Here is a 20,740-nt window from a genome sequence, read left to right as displayed (position 1 = left end):
CAGGTGCTCGCCTGAACTCCAATCTCTGGTCCCCCTCGCCAATCTTTTACGAAAAACACCCGTCTAGCTGAATCCACTGTCAAAAACTTTCCCCACTCTTTATCTATGCCTAAATCAAAACGCAGATTCCATCAACAAAGCTTCTTTCTTAGAACTGCACGCCTGTGGAACTCTTTTCCGTCTGCCTAGTTCCCACCTGACTACAACCTGGATGTCTTCAAGTCCAACGTAAACAAACTCCTGATGAACCGCCCCCTTAAGTAGACACTTTATTAAATCTCCACACTAACGTACTGTACTTACAATAACCCTTATCCCTGAGTAGCTTCCGGGCCTTGATAAGTGGTGATCACCTTGTAAAAAACAATTTATATTTAAAAAAAAAACAATACTGTATTCAAATAATAAATATGCCTATAACGTTTTACAAAAACAAAAGAAATGCACGAGATAAGTTGTAATTATAAAACAGAATTAATATTCTCTCTCTCTTTCTTTCTCTCTTTCTATCTTTCTATCTTTCTCCTTCTCTCTATCTTTTCTCGTAAATTTATATATAAAGCATCTGTATGTTGGAAGATTATTACCTATAATAGTCACAACACTATTAATAAACAGGAATAGAGTTGTGTCTAATAAAGTTAAAAAAAACATTTCCTTTTTTTAAAACTATTAGTTAATAAAATTAAACTTCTCTTCTACATAAAATTAAAGTTGCGTAAGCGACTTTTTTTCTCTGTCATCAGTTATAATTTAGATTAAGTTTAAGTCTCACGTGTGAATTAAAAATAAATGCATACGTGATTATTGGAGCGAACCAAACTTTTGTATGTTAATTTTTATTATAACTAAAACTTAAGGCCACGGACCGTTAACTTGCGGACACTCTAATAATTTGGTTAAGCATGTTTAAAACTGGATGACGTCAAAAAGTACAAGTGAAATTAGAAACTGGTCATTGATAGGAGTAAAGAGAGGGGGCGAACAGCGTAAATAAGGGGTGAGAGAGAGGGGGTGACGGAGTGCGTGTGACTGCAAGAGAGTCAGAAATAGAAACATATGAACAGATTGAGGTAGAGGAGAAGTGAGTAAGAGGAGAAAGTGGTTGAAAGCCAGGAAACAAAACGTTGAAATTGTGAGATATAAGGGAAAAGATGAAGGAAGAGTGAGAAAAAAAGGATGAATATAAAAGATACTAACCCAACGGGTCACGTGTCGTCTAGTACATATCAATTCTCTTCCGGTTTGCTGACCAAATGAGAAGCAATTCATCGACTGATGAAAATTTAACGTAGCCAGTATTTCATGCACACGTACGTTTAGTGTTGCTTGTCATGATGATGCTGATGGAAAGTCTTCTCATCTTGTTAGCAAGGCATTATCCGATTGTTAGGATAACGCCTTATCGTCGAACATAATTGATGCTACACGGCCAAAGCTAATTATTAATTTCATTAATATCTTATCGCGTAGATATTGTAAGTTGGCCAACACAGAAAACAACTCGTAAGAATATGAGTATATCGCCAAACACTTTATCTATATACTAGCAAACCGCCGGGCGTTACCTAGTCGAAAATAACGTATAAATAATTTTAATTCATACAGAAACTGTGACATATGCATGCATGTATTATGTATTTTTTTCAAAAAGTCTACTTATTACAAGTAAAAATAATACGAGAGCTGAGATCGATACCAAAACCTGAAGACTGTGAGTCAAGTGTGATAACTATCCGACCAACGTGACAGCTCTTCAGAAAGCGTTTTAAAGCCGACTCATACTTTACACAATGAATCTGTAATCTCAACCATTCACACGTGCACAATTGTAAATCAGTTAGCAAACAGAAAAATCCAACGACTCCCACGTAGCATTTTTTTCAATTTTTAATCCTTAGAATCCTTTTTTCCGAATGAAAATAGATTAAAAAGTTTTTCACACATCTGAATTCCACACATATATATATATATATATATATATATATATATATATATAAAGTAAGGATATGTGTGTGTGTGAGTACACTTTACAGCATATATACTCCGCGAAAATTTAATTCCAAGTCTTTAAATTAGAAATTCGTGGAGTATATATGCTGGAAGGTGTACTCACACACATATCCTCACTTTCTATATATATATATATATATATATATATATATATATATATATGGTGTCATAAATTTATGATTTACTTCATGTTTGAAAACATGAATTCAAACGTAAGTGATAATAAATAATTAATGAGTAACATAGACAGGCATAGCTATGGAATATTGGAATAGTTGCGTTATATAATTGTTAAAACCATATCCGAGTTAAGACGTGATTATTTTAATAGTTGTACTACCTATTTCTTATATTTTTTTAGTTTTGCCTGAGAATATAGATCGAAATTTGGCGTCTATGAGTATAGTTTGATATTATATATGATTTTGTTAATAAAACTGTTTAGCTATTTAGGAGTATAATGATTTTTCTAATATAAGTTTAGTTAGCCATCTACAAATACCCCAGTTTCTGTCTGTCTGTCTGTCTGTCTCTATATCTATATCTCTCCTTCTCCTCTTCCCTCCCTTCTTCGCTATTTCTCTCTTTATATATGTATATATTATATATGTATATATATATAAATATATATTATATATTATATATATATATTATATATATTATATACATATGGGTGTGTGCGTGTGTGCGTGTGTCCGTGTGTGCGTGTGTGCGCGCGAGTTTATATCAAACTATCGCAGTATGTTTCTCTATCGGATGTGCCCATCCATCTCTCTATCTCTCCATCTCGGTCGCTGCATGAACCCTAATTTATCGTCCGACCTTTTTTACATCGCGTCTTAAATTTCGAACATAAACAGTCGAGACGTATATCAAATATAACATAATTGTCTTTCACATTTTCGGCGACATTTTTTTCTATCTCGGCCTGGTCTAATAAATGACACATCCAATTGCAGTTTTGACACAGACTGTTTTTTACTGGGACCGATTTATATTCGACGTTGGATGCACGTTTAAATTTTCCCTCCACTCCTTGCTCTGTCCGGAAATGCTGAAAGGTAATATCATACATTCAGATAAGGCGTCCCTATAAAAAGATTATGCAAATCTATGCAAATATTCTCCACATCTGTAAGATTATTGAAAACATAATCTGAAACATCTAAGGCATGATTCGTATCTTCTTGTGAATACTTCTGCTTTAAAAACTTATAGGTTTATGCGTCCATGCTTAAATAGCTCTGTGATCATCCAATCGTTCTAGTCATACAAATCCGGTGCTTGATTCCAATACTGATTGTAATGTCAAACATGGGGCCTCTGTAAAGGAAGCCACAGAATAGTTACTCCTTCAAATAAAACCGCAACTCAAGTCTATAATAATGTTTGATTTTAAAAAAGTTACAAAATACTTATTTTTTCTATTATGCGATAAGCGTGCACATAACACATATATACTAATAGACCATTGGCTTAAGGCCCAAAAGCGTATCTGCCCAGAGACGCAAAGAAATTCATACTGCCTTTCTGTCTGCTTTGTTGCGATATATAGATACTAGTGTCATTTAGAGAAGATCACAAGGTCACCCCACTTAACAAGCTAAGCTGTTTATCTTAGGATATAAAACAACTTACACTCCAGAGTAAGGGAAAAGTCGTACATTTTCTAAAGTTCAAGTGGCTTACAATCAAACTTTTGGGTTGTCTTTCTTTTGTTAATTATAATTATATATATATATATATATATATATATATATATATATATATATAAAGAGATATATATATATAAATATATATATATATATACGCACACACATATATATAGGGTGAGAGAAATAGAGAGACATATGTACATATATATATACACATATATATATATACATACATGTGTTTATATGTAAGTGTAATTTTATACAATATATATCACGTGTTTCAATATTATCGTTTGTTTCGACCATAGCGCAAAATACACTGTCTATCCTGGTAGATATTTGTTTAGAAAGAAAATAAATTCATGGAAATTTATTGTCATGCATTTTGTCTTCATAAGCAAAGAACTCTAATTTCTTCTTATGAGTATATGCATGAGAATAGTCAGTGTAGGCATAATCATAACTGACTGTTTCTGCATAACGAAACGGATCTCTAAAAAACATTTATCGAAATTTTAACATGAGGAAGAAGCTGTTTTGCATCAAAGATATTTAGATCTTGGAATGTAGCAATATTGTCATTCTTTTGTATGTGCCCTGTTTTTATGTATAACATACATTGGGCTCTTAAGCAAAAAAGAGTGAAATATAATTGAAAAAAAAAACATATATTACAAACACACACACATGCATACATATATAAATGTGTGTGTGCGCGCGCTCGCGCATATGTGTGTTGCATTTATGAATGGTAATAATGAAAACTAAATCGAGCATTTACGTCAAATGAGGACCTCATTTATTTTTTGAGACCCCCCTCTCTCTCTCTCTTTATATATATATATATATATATATATATATTATATATATATATATATATATATATATATATATATATATATATATATATATATATATATATATCTGTTCATGTTACTTCAGTCAGTGTTTTCATGAATGAATGGGTTCTCTTTCTGGGGCTAACACGTGATTTCGATTTGAGATACTTAGATATTAGAATATTTCATTGGCGTTCTCCTTTACGTTTACCTCTCAACCACTGAGTTTGTAAAGAAGTTGAGAACATGATTGTTCTCTCCACAATTGACGAGTTAATTATGTTATATAGCAGATTAGTTTCAATTGGATGCCTTGACGTGAATCCATCAAGTTTGGTGGTCTATCTAGCTTCATGAAGTTACTTGATGTAACATCACTTGAAGAAGTTGCACTACTTTTGTGTAAGTCTTGAATATTTAGTAATGGTTGACTTGCAAGGGAAGGTACTCCTATGCCAGTCCGTCCTAACAAACCACTGTACAGGATAGTGTCTAGTAGACATTCAAACTTTTGCCTCATGTATGTATATGTGGCAAAATGATATTTTCTTGTGATGCTTGACATTCACGTCATAATAATGCGCTTTTTGTGGAATTTTATTGCGTTGGCAAGGCCAAAGTTTAAAATAATATACCACATAAACGCATTTTCTTTTGTTTCTGCGTCATTGAACATATTTTGTGGGTTTTAAAATATAGTTGTATTTTTATCGATTTTCATCAAGTTATTTTTTTTATATATAATAGTATTATAATCTTCAAAAAGCCTGCAAATTGTAGATTTGCCCCATTAAACCAAGTATATGAGCATTTCAATATTCAATGTGGCTACCAGTATAGATATAATCAGATATAGATATATCAGATTGTTGGCAGTTTTATAAGTTCCAAATATCATCGACTATTGATCAGAATTAAGCATGAAGGTTTGTTGGTAAGGTAATTACCTGGATTGTGTAGTGGGGTCCGTGACATTTACCCTTCAGCTCGCACATTAAGGTGATCATGTCTATTTTTGTTATTTTTTACAACCATAAAATGTTTCAGTCGTAGTCATTTGTTTTCCTAGTTTTCCATCTGAATTACAAAATATCTGATACTAGCGGTGGACGCCTGGCTTTGCCCGGTCGTAAAATACGCTTAAATAGGATATTTTAATTTTTCTAGATTTCGTATATATTATTATAGCGTAATTTCAAAAGTAAATAAAATGCATTTGGGTGTCATCAGCTTGAATTAAAACCGGAAGTAAAACGGTAGCATTCAAAGCTGCTGACACGCATATGAACTGATTAAAAATAAATTAAAATGAAGTTACACAATTTATAATGATTTTTTCGTTTTTGAACTATTTTGACGCCTTAAAACTATTAAAACCGACTGAAGACCGTAAAAAATGGTCCGCTGAGTTCCCTAGCGCCACTCTGAGACTTTTAGTTACGGTGGAGATAGAGTTTGATTATATGGAGGCAGGCAGACAAGCAAACAGATGGTATTTTGTATACTAGACTAGCAAGGAGGCGGCTTTGGTCGGACGTAAAATACGCTTAAATATGATATTTTTATTTATCAAGATATCGTATATATTATTACAGAGTTGTGATTTCAAAAATAAAAAAACAAGTATTTTTGTGCCATCAGCTTCAATTGAAACCAAATCTGTAGCATTCCATACTGGTGACGTTATGACTGTACGAACGTAACATGCTTATGATATGATCAAAAGTTAAAGTTACAAATAAACTAAGATAAATGTACGAGACGCATAACGATTTTCTCAATTCTGACCAAATTTGGCCCCTCATCAACTATTTTAACCGATTAAAGACCAATAAAAGACGGTCCATAGAAAAATCGATTATTTGAGACTCTAGTGCCGCTCTGTGACTTTTAGTTTCAGAGGAGATAGACTGTGAAAATATTGAGACAGACAGACAGACATATAACCGTTTATATATTAAATCCCCAAAAAATATGGCTTTGATGGAGATGAGACTAAAACTTGATGCTATGATATCAAATGGCCTAAAATAGCAGCAAGTGGAGACTTGATTCCAAACATTTCTGAAATGTTATATCTCGCCTTTTCGATTTTCATACATAAAGTAAATTTCACAGTGTGTAAGGATTATTTGATACTGGAAATATTCAAAATCGTACCTTATTTCCAAAAGACGGGGGATATAACATATGAGAAATATTTGGAATCAAGTCTCCTCTTGCTGTTATTCTAAATCATAAAAACCATAGCAGAAAGTTGTTGTCTCCTTTTCAACAAGGTCAGATGTTTTGACGATATATATATATATATATATATATATATATATATATATATATGTGTGTGTGTGTGTGGGTGTGTGTGTGTGTGTGTGGGTGTGTGTTTGTATGGGTGTGTGTGTGTGTGTGGGTGTAGGGGCGCGTATTAAAAACAATAGGTGTTTCTAAGGAGGGAAAATGTATATTTAAAGAAGTGACGCTACGAACAGTTGTTATTTTTTATTTTAATATTTTAAATGTGTTTCATTTTTTTATGTTTAATGCACGTGTTTCGTGAGTATTTCTATTCAGATATTATTTTAGTTTTGAGTGATGACAATGTATTATGTTCTAGCACCAAAGTCTGACGACGAAGATAATAAACCATGCATCGATCTACTTAATTAAATAGATAGGGATGCTTGATAGTTTCCAGGGTAGTTAAACATAAGGTTAAAATAAACCATCGTGATGTAATCCCTCCTTGAAAAAGTACACTTTTTACTAATATAACAGCAACTAAAAAAAACAAGCACGACTCGTTTTCGCCACCAATTTTATCGATCTAGCCTCTACGGTCTATGCCTTATTTGGCAAAAAAGACCGAAGCAATAATAAATAAATGTCTAAAATACTAAGGCAATACTAATACTAAAATACTAAGGAAAACAGTAACATAAATAATTATTCATTTAGTCACCTGTAAAAAATAAGCTAGAAAAAAATACGATTTCGTTAAAATAAGATAAAAGAAGATAATTCTGTTTGCTACTTTACGTATCTTTTTCAAATCTCGGGAATCTAGGCTAGTACTTTAATTTTTCTTCGTCATTCCTCTAGTATTATTTTTGGATGTGTGTTTAAACACACGGTGTGCTTTGCAGTTTGGGGCCATTTGAGCCTCATAACAAACAAAATATAGAATTCTTTTTCGCAGTTTCGGACCATGGTCTGTACGCTTCATTGAAATCCATCCATTATTTTCATTGTCATGTAATTATAATCAAACTTGTATTGAAAGGTAATTAAAGAAGTTTTGAGTAAACTAGATGACTGGCAAACAGACAAACCTACTGACAAACGAACTACAGAAAACATAACTTTTTTCAATCGGAGAGCAAACAAAGAAAACACACTTTCAAAAATATGTTTTCTCACTGTCAAACATAAGTATATTACATATTGATAAGAGTGCTAAACTAAGGTAGACGCAGATTAAAACGTCGGATTATACTTTGATCAGTTTACATTTATAGCAGGTACTCGTCTAGAAGCAAACACAACAGGAACTTTTTTTAAATCTTTCTCTTTACCAAAACGCAATCGAAATCCTATGAATTTTTCTATCCTAGAACACCCCGTCTGCGGACAAGATACAACATGTTTGCTTCCTAACAGGTATCTTAAAGTCTGATTTAAACAAATACTTGTCTAGTGGTCATCTTTCGACAAATAATTCCTTTAAGGTTTTTCTGCATATTCGACCTATTGTTTCCTTTTCTCTCGAGCGAGTCAACGATTATAGTCCATCTGGCGATCTCTTTAAACATCTCCGAGCCTTAATTCCTGGTGACTCATCATAGAAATATCTATGCTAATTAAATACACAATCTATTGCACTCATTTAATGAATGCAGAAATACATTCTCTTGTTGCAATTATTAGCGTTTGTGCTCAGGGCATATTTCGGCTAAAGTCCACATTTTTTTCTGCCGCCGGGTGTTTTAGTGACACACTTTTCGATAATAAAGTTCAAACCACTATGAGTACAACTCGCATCAAGTTGTCCACCACAAGAGAATGGAGAAAGTTGACAGGAAACAGATTTATCGCTCGTACACATTAATCGCTGACTTCCTTGTCATTGGTGAGGTCAATTGCTTGACCTTTAAAAATCTACTAACCGGGCGCCGGTCCCCGGGGCAACGGCATTACAATTGTTCCATTTGCGTATATGGGTGCGTCTCCCGGAATCTCCGCTATCTTCTTCCTGTGTCTGGGATTAAACAACACGTGTTTGGCGACCGATAATTTATCTCTAATCGTGTTACTCCCCCAGCGACTTTAATTAAGTCCTAGGAAAGCAGGCGATCATGCTGGTCAACTGTGACTTCAAACTCGGCCAAAGACAGGACAGATTTGTTTATCGTTCCCTTATGACATCAAAGTTGGTTTCCTGAGGAAATGGTGTTCCTTAAAACGGGCTAAACTGCGCTGGCTGCAAAACTAGATTATTCCGTCCTGCATCAATATTTCGTCAAAGATGCGAATGCTTCGGACAACAAAAATAGACCTACAAATTCAGAATATTAAAAGTTCAATTTTTATACATTTTCATAGTGCCGGTGAGCATTTTCTTCGTTACGGTTTAAGTTAAATACTGTTATAACTCGACTTATGTGTTCAGTAAGAGACGTGTCTTTGATTTACTGAGCTTGTCACGGATAGCCTTGTTCTTGAAAAGAAATACACTCTGATACGTCTTGACTGTTCTTACTATTAAAATATTTCTTGAATTCATATATTCTATCCATTTTTCGTCTCCCGACAAAAGGAGGATGGACCTGTAAATTAACCCCTGTCCGTTTGTCCGTTCGTCCGTCTGTTTGTCAGCACTTTTCTCAATAACTACGCCTTGGAATTTCTTTGAAATTTTGCACAAAAATTACACATGATATGTGTCAAAAAAAAAGTAACAGAACGGATTTTCCGGAAAAACTCCGACCCCCCCCCCCCACTCCAGAGGTGCCTTTTGGGTTACTTTGTTAAAATTGACACTTTTTTGGTGTGATTATTTAAAAAAATTGACGCCTTGGAGTTTTATAAAATTTTCTAAAAAGTTGTAACTATCTGATTTCTATATAATTTGGTGTGTCTGTACTTCGCGATAACTCTTGGGTTTGCCCCAGGAGATCTTTTAGGGCTAATTAAAACCCTCCATTTGGGGGACTATTTTACCATATTTGTCCAAAATTGTCTGCCTATGTCTATTTATTAGCAGTTTTTCGTTGTGCTGAATTCAAATGTAAATATGTTAAGGCCTTGGGGAATTTGGGGGCTAAATGGTGGGGGGGGGCAAATGATGGGCATAGTTATTTCTTTTCTTGGATGGTGCAGAACTCAAATTTAAATATATTAAGGCCTAAAACTACACTGTTTGTTCATTTTCGCCAGGATTTGACGTATTCTGGAGACTTTGAAGGCTAAATGGGAGTGGGATGGCAATTGCTGAACTTAGTCATTTTTTATGCCTCGTTCACTGTACACTCACGTGGGATCATGCATGCCTCACTTGTTCTTTATATTTTTAATAAAAATCGGTCCTCTCTGCTGTTCCAAACACTTTCACTCACACTTTCCACAATCTCTATAAATCTACTTTCAGATCTTCTATTTAGTCATGTTAATTTAGGCTGTTACACCTCTATCGAATTTGAGGGTTATTGCTAGGGCTGAGAATCATATCTTTAATTTGTTGGACAATTCTCTTCCTCTCTTCTCTAATCTCTCTTTCAGAGTATTTTTTAAGCATTCCTTTATGTTATATTTTACGGAATGTTTTCTATTTATTTAGGCTTTTTTTGTTTTATGTTGTTTCTTAACCTTTACAACTATATAATTTTTTTTTTATTTTTCGTTCAGATTTTATTATGTATTATTTTTTTGTCCATAAATAAATTAACATGGATGCCGACGTTTTTTAAAATCAAAAGTGCGAAACCTGTGAAGAAGTATATAATTAATTAGCTTTTTTTAGCAATAAGCACTTAGTTAGCTAAGCTTATGTGTATAATTCAAATAACTTGACCACAGTGTTAATATATATATATATATGTATATATATATATATATATATATATATATATATACCAAAATTAAAAATAATAAACTTTACGAAATTTTATTAATATAAATTTATATATATATATATATATATATATATATATTATATATTTTTTAAAACCTTAATTATATTAAATCATATGAAATACTAATTAACATATTCCAGGTTATTGCTTGCGGCGAGACTGTTAGTGTTTACAGCAGTGCGTTTGAACCAAAGTCAAATAAATATCTGACAAAGAGATCCTTCTCGAAATATCATATAACACGGATATCCCATCGGGCTGGCTTAGCCAGGTAATCACAGTGCAAATATAAATATGATGTGTATATGAAATTAACGCATAGGTACTCATGTATTTGTAATTTTTATTAATAAAACTTTTTTTCCTGCTTCAGTTTGTGTCTTTCCGCTACATCTGCATTGTACCGCCTTCTACATATGTTTTTAATATATATATATATATATATATATATATATATATACATATACATATACATATATATATATATATATATATATATATATATATATATATATATATATATATATAATAATAGAGAGGTTTAGATCAGGAGTGTGAGGAGTAAAATTCTTTTTTTTCTTGGGTTTCCTCGGGCATATATTGATCTTCCAAGATATTTTAGAAAAGAAAAATAATACGAAATATTTTTAAACAACCATTTTCTCTCAGAAACAAGCGATTATCGCTATAAGCAACACCAAAAACCAGAATATGGCTGACAAGAAACAGAGAGCATTTTGAAAGACAAGCGATTATTTTTCGCCTGTGTTACTGCTTACTTAGTCAAAAATAACATCAATTTCGGCTTACTCATACTTTTTAAATTTTTATTGGATTTCTTCTTGATCATTTTGTGTTACACTCTCACAAAGTACAGCGTGTTTCATATGCATCACGAACGTTTACGATTCTTCATCAAATCATCTCGAGAGACAGCAAATGGACAGAAAATCCCGAAAAAAGGAAATAGTTTCACGAGGTAGATGTGAAACGTGCATGAGCAATCAATTAGATTCCAAGAAAACGTTTTCGCACTGTTCCAGAAAAGACGTTCACTTTTGAAATTTCGCGATGCAAGAAAGATAAATCAGTATTTCGTTAAGCATTTACAAATGTTGTTAACGGCTTTATACGTAATGTTAATAATTGTAAATTGTTCGGCTTTAATAAAGATATGTATATAGTAACGTTGTTCGGAAACGAATACGTTATAGCCTCAGTCGCAAAGGAGGCGAAGAAAAGAACTTCAACTCGCTTTTCTGTTGTTGTACAACGATATTTATGTCCTCATTGGTACGGCAATGACGTCAGCTACGTGACAGTCTTTTCGGACGTACTCCACCTTCTTTTCGTGCTCTTCACGTGATCTAGAACGTTATTTCAAGTCGCTAACGTAGTCTTTTTTTTAAACTCTTATTTTTCCCTACTGATGGTGTTATTTCGCGTGCATTTTTATACGCGCGTCGGCTCAATATTACGTATATACAATCTTAATTCTTATTTATAACACTCAATACTCAAGTGAGAATCTACAGTGTGTCGTTTGTTGTAAAGCTCTGTTTTAATTGAAAAACATTGCTAGCATATAAAATGTAAGGTACAAGACTGAAAACATGCCCCACATTTATGGTTGTCTTTATCTTATTTAAAGTTATTAGTTAAATAGAATTTTGTGTTTACCATGACAAATTCTCATTTAAGTAGTCATCCATGAAACATCCGCAAATCACATAGTTTGTTTTAGGAGTTGCCCATGGTTTAAATAGCTCTATATGTTCCCAGGTGCCAATATATTGTATTAGAAAACTCAAGATTTGTTAAATTGCGCGGAGATGTGTGAACTTGTTATTGTTATTCCATTGTGATTGTTACTCGTTGAACCTGTTATTCTATATCTTGAAACGTAACAATGCCTATTTGTGAAAGAATTGTTATTTATAGAAACAAAATGATACTTTTAACAGTTTTGTAAGAGAAACGCAGGACTACGTCGAATTTAAATATTATAAAAATAAAATATTAATTTATTTTTTTCTCGTAATGTATTTATCTTTGTTTTGTTTTTCTAGATATGTTTTTCGCAACGCACTAATTGGAGGCTTCATCATGAACAACCAACGCAAAGGGGACATTGCTACAACAATATGACATCAAAACGCACAAAAGCTTATTGAGGTATTTTATGCTTTTTACTTTATATATATATATATATATATATATATATATATATGTGTGTGTGTGTGTGTGTATATATATATGTATATATATGTATATATATATATATATATATATATATATGTATCTATTCCCGCAGTCAAACAACATCGCAGTTCATAAGAGCCATGACAGCCAACAAAACGGAAATCTAATACTCGAAGTTCGCCCTCATTTGGGCTCATCATCATGGGACATACCCGAACGCGGGATACTACATCCGAGCCTATTGCATGCGAGGCGCGTACTCTGTCAACCGGGCAAACGCGCCACACATGAAAAATTTTATTAAATAGCACAGATCAAGCAAACCTCAGAAAAATCCGACAATGGAATAAACTTACTTAGTTTCTAACAAAGGGCGTGGTCATCCAACCAGCTATAACCCAAGCTGATTACTTGTGAGCTGCGACGTTGTTTAATTGTAGAAATAATTATATAATGTCTCACATTCTGAAAATTATATATATATATATATATATATATATATATATATATATATATCAACATTATTTCATAAGTACAGACCCTAGCACTTTTCGCTAAATTCGAACCACGTCACACACACACACACACACGTATATATATATATATATATATATATATATATATATATATATATATATATATGACATATATATATATGTGTATATTTGTGTGTGTGTATATGTCTATTAAGGTGGAGAGAGCTCCCGTAAGCCGTAGTGAAGGCAACCTTTCTAGGAGAAGCAAATTTCTGATTTATAAAAACCATAAAGCGGAAGACCATTACCCGCATTAAGCTGGTCTGCAGTTTAATTTGTTGCTCTTCCTTGTTGCTGGATCTCAACATTTTGAACCGAGAGAGAGACTTAGCTGTCGTACAAAGCTAAGACTCTGTAACATCATATTTGTATAGATACTCCCTCAGGCATTCGGGCTCATGGATTTTAAATGTCTGAGGGAGTAGCGCTCGTCTGACAAGACGTTGCAATCATCATATATATGACAATTATGGGAATAATAATCTGACGTGGTAGAAGAGGAAAAATAAAACATTGTTATATATATATTCATCGTTCGCTTTATTTCAAGACTTTCTCAATGGTATTTAACAAGTAACGCACAAATGCTCTTAATATGTGATGCTTTCCTTTATGGCCTGACAAGGATATTCCTTTGCTTTGTTCAGATTTTAAATGAAATATAGTTGTTAACGCTCAAACAATGTGGTACAGTTATGATGTGATTATCAGATATCTACATAGATTTGTGCATAGCATTGATATTAAAATGCAAACAACAATCATTCATTCTATTCCAGAAATACATCACGCATTTCGAATTCTTACTGAGTATAGTTAGTACAATAAAAATACACATTCGTTCTATGCAATAATCGTACTATATTTTCTAACATTTAAACGACCTTGTTTCATTTTGTTTATGCATTATACCTGCCAGATATTTTCAAATATTCTACTTGTATCTTATTCCATCGAATCCACCAGAGAAGTCTTGAAACAAAGTATAATACTAGTTTGCCTTCTTCTTCATTTTTCGTTGGTATATATATATATATATATATATATATATATATATATATATATATATTTATATGAGTTCAATATATTTTAACATCAAGTAAAAAGAATAATATGTATATCTTCTGTAAATAAAAATATATAAACATGATATATATATATATATATATATATATATATATATATATATTATCAAGAAACGTACTGAGATAAAAAAAAAGCTGGCCAGATATAAATGCACCTAATTATACATGCTTATATTTATATAAACATATATATGTGTGTGTATACATAGATGCATGCATATATACATGCATTTATATATATATATATATATATATAACCGAATGTAATGTTCTATGTGTACGATTAACAGTCATTGTCGATGGGTTGAGCTTTCCATTAAGTGAAACCGCTAACTGCTAATAATAATGGATCTTTTGGCATCGATATTTCGCTTAGTAAGTATCAGTAAGTACCAGCCAGATTATGGTCAAGTTATTCTAGACAAATTGAATCAATTTTAACGCAATATATATATATATATATATATATATATATATATATATATATATATATATATATAAAGTGTGTGTATGTGTGTGCATTACAAGACTTGAACTTGAAGAGAATGGAAATCAATTAAAATACGTTACATTATATATAGAAAACACTGCACCAATTAAATCAGCTGAATACAAGATTATGACATTTTATAGAGGTTCTTTAATCATTCACAGCTTATCTCGCGTATTCACGGATTTTTGCGGCGAGAGAGGCAACTGCTTCAATTGAGATTCAAAGCCAACTTTGATTTCCACATTCAAAGATTATCTGCCCTATCGGTATAAGCAACAGAGAAGCAGATATTTACTGTTTACACACAATAGCCTTCAAGTGCACTTAATCTGTTCATGAAAAGCTTTGTATTATTGCAAATTGTTGCTTGCGATTTCAATATCCACAGAACTCAACCCATAATTTGACAATGGTTGGTAGATGTAGCCATCACCAGTCACACTGTATCGCTGTAACAAAACTATTCATTTTGGTTTAATAGGTGTTTGCCTCAAGCTGAGATTGAAAGCCGGTCGTGTTTTCTGTGTATATGGGATGCGGTTGATTCATGCATCGTCGACACTATCACCCAATTTTCGAAGAAGCAACATCTTACTATTCATGTAAACAATAACAACTACAGAAAAACTCTCTATTCGTTTATCAAGGTGTTTTTATTATGTATGATTTCTGCTGGATATTACTCTTATCACAGCTTTACTTTAGCAATAAAGGGAACCTTTGATTGATGTAATGTAGGGTATGTTGCTAAACGCGTTCTTGTCAAATGCCAGTATTATTAAATTGCTGCAAATACACATTGCATTTTACTTGAATTGTAGGAAAAAGTAGCTAAACTTGTCTGATAAACTTTTAATTTGGAAAAGATTATGTTATAAACCTAAAAATATAACATAGAAAAAGCATGCTTATAATGTAATCCATAAATAAATTAATCCATACAGATTATCTTATTAAGGATTAAAGTATTCTTACGGCATCGATTTTACATTTTTATTCAGTTTTGCTCTTCTTTTTGTTTTCATTGAGTTTTGTTTAAGAATTTGTCTGTTTTCGGTACGAGAAAAAAAATTCTTGCGGCCAAAGTGTTATTCAAAAACTAAACGTAACCCAAACAAGAATAATTCGAAAATGATTTTTTTTTCCTTTTTTTTTTTCTAACGAAAATTGTTTAAGAAATATATGCATAGAAAAGATGATATATGTGAGACACGACCGGATAATAGTGTGGATGGTTCACAATTTCACATATATATTTTTCTAGTGATGGATTTAATCTTGACAGTAAGAGATGTATGCAGATCATAAGATTTGAATAAAGTTTTAGAAAAGTACTTGAGAATTTTTTGGTTGGAAGACATAGAAAAATTGAAGAAGTGATATGACTAAACATGACTGAAAAAAAATCGATAAAGACATGATAAGAAATAATACTATTTCTACAAACTGTCCTATATATGCCAGCATGTAAAACGGACGTTGCAGTTTATTTTCTAACGTAAAATTATTGTAAATGATGATGATGATGGTTATGATGATTTTATTACATGGGAGTCACCACTTCACAATGCCTGAAGGCCACTCGAGGGTTAATGTTTGGCGTTCACTGGGATAATAACGTATTAATAGTTAGTGGTTGAAATGAGTAGGACATGACTTATTTATTGCGCGGCTCAACAAGAACTTTTTTTTACATGGTAGTCACCACTTATCAAGGCCCGGAAGCCACTCGGGGTTAAGGGTTATTGCGTATACAGTAGTCAATGGGATAATATTGTAGTCATCGTTAGTAATGAGATTTGATAAAGTGTCTTACTTAAGGGGGCATTTTATCAGAATTTTTTTATGCTGGACTTGGAGACATCCAATTTGTATTCAGGTAGGAAACAGGCAAACGGAAGACAGTTCCACATGCGTGCACTTCTAAGAAAAAAAGCTTTGTTCATGGAATCTACGTTTTGATTAAGGCACATATAAAGAGTGGGGAAAATAATTGACAGTGGTTTCAAATTAACGAGGGGGGAACCAGTGATTGGCGCTCAGACGATATAACAAAGACAGGCTCGCAAGTTTTCTTCTGTGGGAGAGAGGCTGTAGGGAAGGCCATGAAGTCTATTTTGTACTCTGTCAAGGCAGGATAGGCTGGTTTTAGCACCTCCTGCCCAGATGTGGCAGCAGTACTCCATCCTTGGACTACTTGGCTTTTATATATAGAGAGAATTGTATCAGCAGTGAGATATCTTTTAGAGCGGTAGAAGGATCCTACCATTTTTCCAGCGACCCTGGCAACAGACTTGATGTACGTGTTCCATCTCAGATCAGGAGTAAAGGTCAATCGCAGAAGCTTATCAAAATATGGAGCCTCTCCTAGACGAGATCCATCCATTTCAATTAGATGGGGATTAGAGCGTTGATGATGTAAAGCTAGGAGCTTGGTTTTAAAGTAAAAACCAGTCATCTTTTCCACCACTGTACCACCAGCTCAAGATCAGAGGAGAGAGAATCAGAGAGAACTTAATTTAAGGCCTTTGATGTGTTGTCATAGATGGTCGTGTCATCAGCATAGACGTCAACGAATGGTTTAAGTATGTATTTTGGGAGATAATTGATGTACATCAGGAAGAGAGTTTGGCCCAGGATCGCCCCCTGAGGAACTCCAGCATTAATGCTGTGGGCCTCTGATTTCTGCACATCAACCATACCTCTTGTGAGCCTATTAGAGAGAAATGATTTAATGATTGAGAGAACATTTCCAGTTATACCATAGCTAGAAATTTTGTGAAGTAGGCCTTTATGTCATACCATATTGAAAGCCTTTGGTATATCAAGAGCAATTGCCTTAGAAAGGAAGCCCTTTGTCGACAGATTCACTAATCCTATGAGATATAACCGTTAGCACATCTGCTGTAGATCTGGCAGAGCGGAAACCATAATGCATGTCACTAAGAACTTGTTTACATTAGACTTGAAGACGACTATATTGTAGTCAACTAGAAAGTAGGCTAACGAAACAGTGTCTCACGGGCGAAAAAGTTCTTTGAAAGAACCATTGTTCATTAAATTTGCGTCTAGATTTATGCACATATAGAGATTGTGGGAAAGCGTTGGTAAGGTTAGTAAAAAGGGGCGATAGATTGAATCTCAGATGAGCACTTGCCATATAAACGACGTTAGATAGTGAGGATGATGGTGATGACGACGATGATGACGATTATGGCGATGATGACGACCATGATGATGTTGACGATTATGATGATGATCTTCAGAACTTTTCAGAATACTTTTAATTGATGAAGACTTACTTCAAAAGAATAAATATGGAATTGCTATATTTTGAACAGACCATAGAAATAAGAACTTCGATAAAATGTTATCTAAAAGTACAAAAAGAAAGTTTATAGTGAAGAATACTGACAACATAATGATGCAATAAATCTGTAGATAGATAAATGGTTAAAACAAAAGAAGAGGGGAAAAAAAGGAAAACAAAAGGAGAAAGGGTGGAAAAATAAAAACAATAGCCCAACATTATTGTTCATATACATGCGTATAAATTGCACAGCAAAATATAATGTTGAATAAGAGATGCACGGAAAAAGCATCTGAATAATTAATGAAAGGAACGGAAGAAAGAAAGGCGTTGCACTAAAAGGGAAAAGAATGAATGCATGAATAAAACAAATAAAGAATGAAACGTGTTTTCAAATTGTTTATTTATATCAATTCAATCGTGTGTGCATACGTGTGTATTTTCAGATTAGAACTGTTCCTTCATTGATCCACTACTGAACAGACGAAGTGTAGTATCAGAACTGGTACTATACTTCATTCTTTGCACGTGGAAAAATATTTGTTATCGTATTGCCCATTTCACATGGTCTTGGAGGCTGGAGTTCAAATCTCGGTAAATTCGTATGAAACGCTAAAACTTATACTGTATGTTCTCTTGTAAAATCCCCAGCATTATGAAGTGAGAATCAAGAGTAAGTGGAGTAATGAGTGTCGATCTCCCTTATATATCAGTATAGTGAAAATATGAAAATGAAAAAGAAACCTTCGAGTCGCTCTCAACTATTCACGATCATTTTCCTTTATTATTCAGTTTTAAAATGTCCACTAGTTAAATCATTCACCGGATGGTTAAATTGTAATCGGGATGAATAGAGATAGAGAGATAGATAAATAGAGAGAGAGGAAAAGCGAGTGTGTGTGTGTCTCCGTGTGTTGGGGGTTGCGAAAAAGAGAGGGTGAGTGTAGACAGAGAAAGCAAAAATGAATAGAGGAAATGACCAAAGCAGTAAAACTCACACTTACTAAGTATCAAAGTTGGCGCTAACTTTACTCGCTCTGAACCTGTAAGGCTACGAAATTGGTCCTGCTGCTGCTGTTAACTGCTTTCGCTGACGACTATGGAAGTCGTTAAAGATAATGGATTTGGCGGGATGCCCCTTCCATCGCGAGCGGAAATGCGTTAAATGCTTGAAGGTCGACAGGGCAATAAAGAAACAGTTAAAAACTAGTACATCAACCATCAAAACCCCCGCTACACACTAACCATATCCTAAGTGCTATCCACTTTCATCACTAACAAAAACTGCGGACACCGACTAATAAAAAATGCTAAAGTTTTTATTCCTCTGCTAACAGACCTATTTGTTCTTGCCTGTTTTATGACATATCAACCCCTTTGGTCATTAAATCCTCTTACGTAGCTTACGTCAAATAAATTGTTACATTTTAAATCGATTTATTATTGTTTAATTTGTGTATAAAAAAATCTCTTTAAACAAACGAAACAAAACAAAAAACAGCTATTTCTCCGGTCACTACCCGGGCTATAACATTCTCAAATCATCTATTTTGTATGTCAGTATGCCGCAGCTGAGAAAAACTACAAGAAACCGCGATACTATGTAATCTAGAAAACTCTAATTTCATGTATTTTTCGACATTTGTTTGTACCCGATTAATTGATTTGCAACTTTTTACTTCATTTCTTTGATGTTATATTTATCGAACTGTTATTTGCATGATTAGCTGGAATACGAGTAACAAGAGAACACTATCCTTTTAATAAATAAACCTAAAATTGTCATTGATTTTTGAAAAACTGTTTATAAACAAAAACCTAAAACCACATAATGTTAAAGTCCAAAACCAACAACAAAAGAATCGTATGAAATGTGTCATCCTTTCTGATGGGAATATAGGACGCTGACAGCATACACATCAGAAATATCATAGGAAAATAATTTGGCGTTAAATAAATAATATTAAATATATTTTAACTAAAGTATAATATCCGTATATGTTATTATGTTCCAGAAAGGAATCATGATGAGAAAAATGCTAAAATCTGGGAATCGGTCAATGCTGAAGTAATAAAGAATTTTCGTTCTTTGAGAGAGTAAAAATAATTAACGTTGAAACTAGTGTGGAGTCATATCTTCCATTACCTACACACCATTTTATGAAAGAAGCGACGTTGCTAGTATGTTTATTGGGTGGATAGATTATTGCGGCTCAATTATAAGACCAAATTCTCTGATAAGGTTCATATATGTCAATGTAGAATGCCGGCACGGTAAGAGAAGATTCTTTGCAACATTCCATCAGTTCGACAGAATAAATGCGAAAATAGCATTCAAACATTTACCCGGTTTTATCCGCTGACATTATATGCACCATTATTGGTCAAAAAGAGTCGTCTTGCACAGAGAAATTGGTATATTTTAGAAGACAGATGAATAAATTTATTAACTTATTAGCTTAGGAGCACATTTTTTGTCTAT

At 33.2% G+C, this 20,740-nt stretch overlaps 1 long non-coding RNA gene across 1 annotated transcript in view; it reads left to right on the top strand.

The window, feature by feature from the left end:
* Window positions 1-20,740, top strand: part of LOC145296258 (uncharacterized) — a 50,228-nt gene that overhangs the window by 14,064 nt on the left and 15,424 nt on the right. The window contains exon 2 of the long non-coding RNA XR_013869981.1: window positions 12,702-12,807. This is a non-coding gene — a long non-coding RNA (uncharacterized LOC145296258). The remainder of the gene's footprint in view (window positions 1-12,701; window positions 12,808-20,740) is intronic.

Source organism: Euprymna scolopes, chromosome 16 (genome assembly GCF_053919585.1).
Source record: "Euprymna scolopes isolate OS-2025 chromosome 16, ASM5391958v1, whole genome shotgun sequence".
Lineage (NCBI taxonomy): Eukaryota > Metazoa > Mollusca > Cephalopoda > Sepiida > Sepiolidae > Euprymna > Euprymna scolopes.
Note: the sequence above shows the minus strand (reverse complement) of the source record. Positions and strands in the feature narration are given on the sequence as shown.